This window comes from Telmatherina bonti, assembly GCF_933228915.1.
Source record: "Telmatherina bonti genome assembly, chromosome: 18".
NCBI classification, from domain to species: Eukaryota; Metazoa; Chordata; class Actinopteri; order Atheriniformes; family Telmatherinidae; genus Telmatherina; species Telmatherina bonti.
Genome location: NC_136616.1, coordinates 13,048,461 through 13,057,290, shown reverse-complemented (window position 1 = coordinate 13,057,290; position 8,830 = coordinate 13,048,461).

Sequence of the window (8,830 nt, the reverse complement as noted above, 5' to 3'; positions counted from 1 at the left end):
AGCCTCAAAGACAACTCATTTAAACACACACTTGCATGTTGAAGTCAGACTTGGAGGAAGAGGGAGCCACAAGTCTCCACCAAAACATGATCCTGTGATCCTGAAAATAAGCAAAAACCACTAAATGCATATAGAAGCCAAACTTACTGAAAGAAAATCTTTGCTGAGCTCTCAGAAAGTGGTTTTATGTAGAGTTATTCTTGTTTTGATTTTTCATCTTTTGGTCTGTCACTCATCTGAGAGGACCTGTTCAAGTATGCATTTAAGAAATTTGGCATTCTGAGCACAGACCTTTCTTTGTCCTTTTCTTTTTGCATTTGTTCTTCAATGTACAAAAACAGATGTGCAAATAATAAAAAGTACTTATTCCACCCTAATGCAGATGGATTGGGTGGGTGACAAAACAAGTGTGTGTACAAATAGGAGTGTGTCTTGCCACAGGCAGCTTAAGGTGGGTGGGACAGAAGCAAATTAACAAGGAGTTTGAACACAAACGAACTGCAACATTATGTTTAGAAACTTCCAAAGAACTGAGCAATGATTTGGCTGGTTGGAATGAAACATGTTCCAGAAAAACAGAATTAAAGTGTAAATACCCTCTAGGTTTTGCATTACTATACCAACTTCCAAACTTTGGGGAAAAAAAAAAAGCCAGAAACTGCAGGTTTGGGTCATAGACTGTATATAAAAAGATGGACGGAGGCTTTGTGATGTCACCCATTCTGAAGAGCTGAATTGAAGCTCGGTGGGCAGTTCCTACCATCGCCATCTTGGCAGGGGTGTGTGTGTCATTTTGCCCGGAAAATACAAATATGGGCAAAGAAGTAGAAGTAGAGCTGAGAGGGGGGCTGTGAGCGTAATGGTGGATGATTGACCTCTAGCGAACTCCGACCTGCCTGTAGCTAAGAGCTATTTGAGCTAATCCTAAGTATACAGGAGCTAACAGGAGCTAACTAGCTATCGGAGGTGAGCAGACTAAAGCTAAGTCACGTTGTTAATTGGCTAAAAACCATGGCTTTACTACTTCCTCCTTCTTGCATTGGGTACCTGTCAATCAAAAGGACACGCCCCTATATATACTGAATTTTGAGATGAAATTACTTCTGAACAGAGGTGTTAAAAAAAATTAATTTACCCCACAGTGGTCAAGAAGTTAAACCTGACCTATTAAACCTAAAATGGATTTTTGAACCAGGCTGTAAACATGTTTATTTCTGCTGTGAAGTTGGTCTTTTTAACATGGGAGTCTATGGGGATTTGCGCTGTTTTGGAGCCCCTAGTGGATGAAGGGGGAACTGCAGTTTTATGCACGTCTGCATAGGCTTCACTTTTATCTCCTGGAGTTTGCCGCTTGCGTCTGTAGCATTCACAGTGTGGATGGTGTACAAAGCATGCAGACAGGCTAGCTTACTTCCACTAGGTGACTGACAGGAAACTAACTTATTGACTCCTGTCAAAATAACACGTCTGCTCATCAAAATAAAAGTCCAACAGATATCATGTCTTGAGAAACAACACAGTATCAGACTGAGCTTTTAGCACTTTTACGCTGGCTGGTGGTAGCTTCCAGCTGCTAGAAGTGTTACCTCTACATCATGAAAAACAAAACCAGCTTTACCTGTAGACGGCGTTTTGAGTAAGTTTTGATCTAGCTGCTACCTCCTTTGTACAAACAACTGTTTGTTTGCATTCTTAACGTCTCTGGTTTCGATGCCGATGGCTACAGCCGCCACACATTTGCAACATCTTAACACATAATAACTTTGGCTGCCTTAAAAAGAGAAACCTGCTTTTGTGCCTCCTATTAGACAGACTCAGTGTTGCATTTCCAGGCCACTATGTTCCTTAAAATGACCATGAAACTTTACAACCACATTTATGGCCCCAAGAGGATGAAAACAACTGATGCTGGTGATCCCTGTCTCATTCTCTGGCACCCCATCTGGTTTTAAGAGATTTGTCTCAACAACTGTTAGGAGGCGCAGCTATAAAATGCCAGACTGGCTCTGATGGTGGCATTTTGCTTCTGGAAACCAATAAACAAAGAAAGTCTATATTGATGGACATAATCCAAAAACATAAGGCCTCTGGAGGGTGTCAGCACTGCACAATACTGTCCTATAACCTTTGGTAGGCACAGTGTACGGCGAGCTGTTGTTCAGTCAACATTTGCATACGGCGCTGCAGTAAGGATGGCTATGATAATTGCTAATTGGTGAACATATTTAAATATGTAACTTCACTGAGGTTTTTTTGGGTTATTTGCTCATTGTTTGCAGATGTTATTACATACTGTTTAGTCGAAGTCAAGAGATTTGCTGTCATGCTCACTTGTAAACAAGTAAAATAGACATGAAATGGTTTTGATGTATCTGTGGCAGTCATTATTTTCATTAAACATGATCAAATTATTGTGATGGACGTGCAACCTGTCCAGGATGTACCATGCCTCTCGCCTGATGACTGTTGCGATAGGCTCCAGCTTCCCAGCTACCCTTAACTGGACTAAGTGGTATAAAAAAAAATGAATGAATGGATGAATGATCAAATCACAAGTTTATTTATAGGAAAAAAAAATTTACTTGAGGGGGAAATCGAAACCTGATGTCATGGTATGGTTTTAATCAAAGCATTTCTATAAATGCTGTTAATGTTAATCATCACAATTGATGCTGTTGGGTGGGTTTGGAGCATTGATATAGGAATAGCCATTGTATCAAGTCATTTAGCCTTTTCAATGCCGTATCCATGGTGTTTGCCTTCATAGCTGCTGGAGAAAGATAACACACAGGGGTGTATTCCATGAAATTCGCTCAAGTAAGTAAGATTCACAAGGAAAATGTCCGACTGACACCAGGTCCATTTCCTACGTAACCCTGAAACAGATTCAAGAAAAACTTCCATATTCTCACTTACTTTTGGGTCCACCTTAATCATTTTGTTATCAAGCAAAAAGCCTTTGTTTTTCTTAAAATAACAACACAAATCATCCTGTTATAACAAGAAAACAGTCCACATTGTCTGTCAAGTTGTTATCTAGAGATAACAATTAAAAAGCAATTGTAGTTATACATGGCAATTCTGAAGAACATGTTACCATGTTACCATTACTCTTCTATTTGTGTTCCATTAAGGTCTAAATTACATGCAACACGTTAAAATGGAAAAAGGAAGGTGAACACAAACTCTCAAACACTCATATGACAACATATTAGCCAAGACTAATGTGGAAAAATGAACATAATATTTCTTGTAAAGAATTCCTTCATTTTACATATAGCCCACATGTGGTTATATGACCATGGTATTATGATAGTTTTTCATACAGTGTTGCCTGATGTCTCAAGCATCAAGTACTGGTTTCTAGCTTTGGACTTTAGGAACTGATATTTCCCTAGACTCTCTGCGTAATTTAGCAATTTGACTCACCATAAATGCTGAAACCCTTTTCTTTTGAATCTTTCACTGAGAAAGATATTTCTTAACTGATTGCTTTTCTGAAAAAGGTTTGTCACTACCTGTCCTTGTCTGAAAAAAAAACTCAATTTTGGTTGAGGTTCCTTATATACCACATCCTGACACCCTCACCTTTCTCCATTCAGTCCACTGATTGTGCAGTTTTCAACAATGAATTACTTGTGTATTTTTTAAAAAGTTTCTGACTCTATCTCTACTTTTTTATTAGACTGCTGGCATGAAATTCTAGCTGTGTTTAAAGCTTGTCAGTGGAAACACTGAAAATAATTTCTTTGGACTGGAATTTCTTAAACAAAGGTTTAAAAAGAACAAATTGCATATTAGGTTTTCATTGGATTTCAGATCACTGTTCTGGAGGTGAGGTTTGTATGTGTCCAAACATGTCAACATGACTCTTTTCACACCCACGTACAGCTGGCAAACAAATCCATCATCTCACACTTTTAGCTTCAGACAGTTTGGATATATCACAAGACCCCCTTCATGTGACATTGGAGCGGTAGGTGGGAGGAGATCTCTGAAGTTAAATCTAGCAGCTACACTTTTTACTAAGAATTACATTTTCAGGATTTCAGAGGGTCTTATATTTACCATTGCATTGCAGATTTAACTCTAAGTTTCTAAAATATTCTGACAGCAGACGTTAAAGAATTTGGGTATAAATGTTAATTTGAGCCACATGCACGCAAACAGAGCACAACACATAACGCAGCGACTGGGCCGCAGGATGCGATAGTCCCTCAGCTCCGATACATAATATGTCATGGAATGCTCATTCTGAACTTTCAGCTCCCAGTGCTGATCATCATCATGCTTTCTTACCACGAGACGCTGACTGACTGACATTGCAAGAAGCTTACACACTGACGAGGCACATTGATAGGCTGCAGGGCCGGTTGGACATCTGTGGTGTCAGAGGAGACACATCTGGAGAAAAGCTTGTTGTGTTGTCAGGAGGCTGCAGCAAGGGGAGCGGAGGGAGGAGATGGAAAAAGAGCAAAGCAGCATGAAGATGCAGAAGATGGATAACAGGAGGGTTGTCACACATTAAAGCAAAAAGTACAGGGTCCATGATGGCATACAAGTAAGATTATATTTATATATAGATACATATATATATATATATAACACTGATATATCATTTACTTGAAATCAAACAGTACTTTTTGCTACAAAGGGCTTGTATGAAAGGCACAAAGTGATCCTTGGATGTTCAATTTCTCAATACTCAGTCAGGATAAAAATATTCTCTGCATCATTGAGGTTTTGACAGGTTGCCTTCTCACTTTACTCTTAATGGCCACTGCAGGCTGGAGGCCAGTTTTCACCAGCCATCCACTCAATCTTGTCTGACTGCTTTTTAATCTCCCGCCAGCATCACGCAGCTAAGGGATGGGAATGCAAAGCTTTTTGTGTGTGTTTGAATACACTCCTCTCAGAAGGTCTTGGGTGAAAACGTGGAACCGAACCTGGATCATTTTTATGATACACATTTCATATAGTGTTGGGTCACGCAATAACTGAGGTTTAAACTTATTTTTCTGAAGTATTCTGATCTCATGGTAGCATTTATCCATAACAAACCATGATTCCAGCACTCAGCAGGACATTATTACTCGACATTTTAACATTTCACATAAATATTTTGGGAGAAACCTTTCACTGTAAACTTGAAATGAGCTTTTGCCAGACAGGAACATGCACTTGTTCCCATATGATGAATTAACCAAAGCAAATAGCTGTAAAAGGAATATATCTAGAAATAGCATCTACACTTATTATGATTGCTAAGTTCAGAGCCAGTTCAGGTAGAAGAGAAGTGTTTCAAGACTGCTGAGAACAGCAGTCACTCTATTTTATGAGTGTATCCATTGGCTACTGGCTCTAAGTGTGTAAATCAGAGCGCAGCCGGATCAGCACACCCATGGTGAGGAGAATGCAGGCTCAACTTTATTTTTGACACTGTTTAAGCTATGAAGCACATTGGTTTCAGCCGGTTACTGATAGTAACAGTGATTAAATGTAGCTTTCTTTTAAAAGAATCTAGAGAAGTCAGTTTGGCTTGTAGATGTGTAATAAGTGCCAGTAAAATGCCACCATTCCATTGTCAAGCCTGTTTATATTCTCTTCAGTCCATCTGGATTTTTAAAATATTTTGCCCATTTGCATGAACTTAACACAGCAACTGTAGAAACAGATGTATCAATTTAAAGAGATTATAACATGGTGACTATGATAAAAAAAGATAACCTTATGGTTGACCAGATCATCTGTGCCTAAATCTAACTAAGTGGTTTAAGTGCCTAAACCAACCAAACAGCATTTAAAATCATCCAAACGTAGGTTTTGCTTGCAATTTATCCAACCAGAACAATGAGTTGCACTAACTATATACATATTTACAACATTATGCAGCCATGACACACTGGGTCCCTCCTTTTCATCTCTCTGCTCCTTTTCCTCTCTGCTCCCTTTCCTCCATGAAAAACTATATGAAAAGTGTTGACATCATTAACATATATACGCGCTCTTGGTCCACATGGATAAACCCCCTTACAACATCCATCCATCTGTCCATCCACCCATCTTTCCATCCGTCCATCCATTCATCTATCCACCCATCTGTCCATCCATCCATCCATCCATCCATCTGTCCATCCACCTATCTCTCCATCCGTCCATCCATCCATCCATTCATCTATCCACCCATCTGTCCATCCATCCATCCATCCGTCCATCCATCTGTCCATCCACCTATCTGTCCATCCGTCCATCCATCCATCCATTCATCTATCCACCCATCTGTCCATCCATCCATCCATCCATCCATCTGTCCATCCACCCATCTGTCCATCCGTCCATCCATCCATCCATTCATCTATCCACCTATCTGTCCATCCATCCATCCATCAGTCCATCCATCAATCCATCTGTCCATCCACCCATCTGTCCATCCATCCATCCATTCATCTATCCACCCATCTGTCCATCCATCCATCCGTTCATCCATCTGTCCATCCACCCATCTGTCCATCTGTCCATCCATCCATCCACCCATCTGTCCATCCATCCATCCATCTGTCTATCCATCCGTCCATCATCTGTCCATCCATCCATCCATCCTTCTGTCCATCCATCCATCTATCCATCCATCCGTCCATCCATCTGTCTATCCATCCATCCATCTGTCCATCCATCCACCAATCTGTTCATCCATCCATCCATCCATTTTCTTGACCTCTTAGTCCTATTCCGCCTCATGGGGAAACTGGAGCCTTTCCCAGCAACCATTTCATAAGAGGCACATTAGCAACATATTTACTGAAAATTTACAGACTTAACAAATCTAACCAGTGTTCCCATTATAAGTTGTCACATAGACTTTGTATTTGCAGAGATACTTGTTCAATCATGGGTGTAATTTTCTAAAAGAGGCCTGAAAAGAGGCATGGCGCGCTAAAGGACAAAGGATTTTATGCAAAATGTTGCTGCAATTCATCAAACAGGAATGAAGACGTTGCTAAAAATGTCAAGAGATTTCAGAGAACTGCCAAAATCCTTCTGTGATTATCTGGAAAAAGATCAACATTGAACTGTGAACAATATCTATTTTCTCAAAGTCCACTGCTACGGTTTGACCTTTATGTTTAAAGTAACCTGATGGTCATTTCCTTAACTTTAAACTTGAGAAGTGAAAATTGACTCCGTGCAGATCTTGGCACCATGCAAGCAGTTTTCCACTGTTCACCCGTACCGTTATGGGTAACCTTTTCCAGCTGTGAAACTTTCCAGTTCTCGAATCCATTGTAACCTGTTTGAATCCAAATGGCCAGCAGGCTTTGCTTCGAGTTTGCAAGATATATTTTACACAGGGTATCAAACAAATCCACAGGACGTCCCATCTGGAACTGCCGTTGACTTGGAGGGTGTTCCCGGATGATGCTGTCTGTGGTGAACTTCTTTCTGGCAGCACATTTGTTCTGGCAGCGTTCACCCAGGCCTGGAAAAACACTTGAAGTGATCTAACAATGACCTGGAACATTTTTTATTAAAAACAAATTTCTAAATCATCTCATCAATGGTATCAGCAACATGCATCATTTGACTTTCACGTCACTGTGGGACACTTGCAGAGATTCGAGTGCAGGTGCTGTATATTTGCCCCTCCTGTAAAGCTTGTAAGACATTTGGCTCTTTGTAGCCTTGAATTACAACCCAGCCAAAGACCGGTCCCACAGCAGAGGCAGAACAGACCCTCAAGGAGTCCCACCTAAAACAACATGACTGCCATTATAATGGAAAGTTGTTGACTCTTCTTCCACCTCTCTTTTGGAATGCCAATGCTCTGGTTTTACTTGTCTTTGTTTTTCTCTATTCCTTCCAGTCCCTCCTTGCCACAAAGATTTGCAAAGCTCACCGGGACATCAATGGTTCCCAGTAGGAGTGGATAGCTTTCACATCAGGTGATAAAACCTGTGGACCTTGATTTGGGACCATTTTTTTTCTTGATCACTTCCATAAAAGCCTTCACAAATCAAAATAACATTTAAGTTTGTAGACTCGCCCTCAAGCTCAGCAAATGGTCACAAATTGTTGTGCTGCAGTTTTACAAACATAAATGTGCCATCTACCTCCACAACAGAGTGATGAAGTTCCACCGTGTGGTTAAACTGGGGGAAGGGACGTTAAAGACCATGAAAGACATGTGAAAAAGCTCTTTTTTATGCTGATTTAAGAAGGGTGGAGACTATGGGTTATATGCGTGTTTCCTGTTTCTGGCTGCGGGTGCACTCATGACTACATTGTCTTCTGAGACCTGAGTAAAGCTTTGTCATGCTTTTGTAAGCTGAAGTTCAAATATTAGATTGTTGCTGTGGTGATAAACTGAAGGGCGTTGGGTAAACGTTTGCTTTCAAACATTGTGAAGCTCTGTAATCATCCAAAGACATCATCCCAAACACTGGAGGTGGGTGCTCAGAGAGGCACAAACTCTAGCAAAGCTTCTGCTTGCTGTGGCAAATATTTGTTCTAATTTCAAATGAATGTATCTAAATGTTTTTTAAGTTTGATCTAAAATTACAGAAAACTGTAGAGAAAAAAATGAGGAGGACAGGGGGTTTCAGGGGTTATGAAAGTGGCTTGGTTGTTGGTGCCACTGCAGGATCAGACAGAGCAACCAAACCTGTCAAACTAATAAATCAAGTAATATATGCATCAATTGACTGATCAGATTATGGAAAAATACAATCTCTCCACATCGGTGGGACGAGGCTGAATGTTTTGAAAGGTCTATAACCGGGGGTGCTCAAAGTTGGTCCTCAAAGGCCGCTGTCCTGCAGGTTTTTGATGTGTC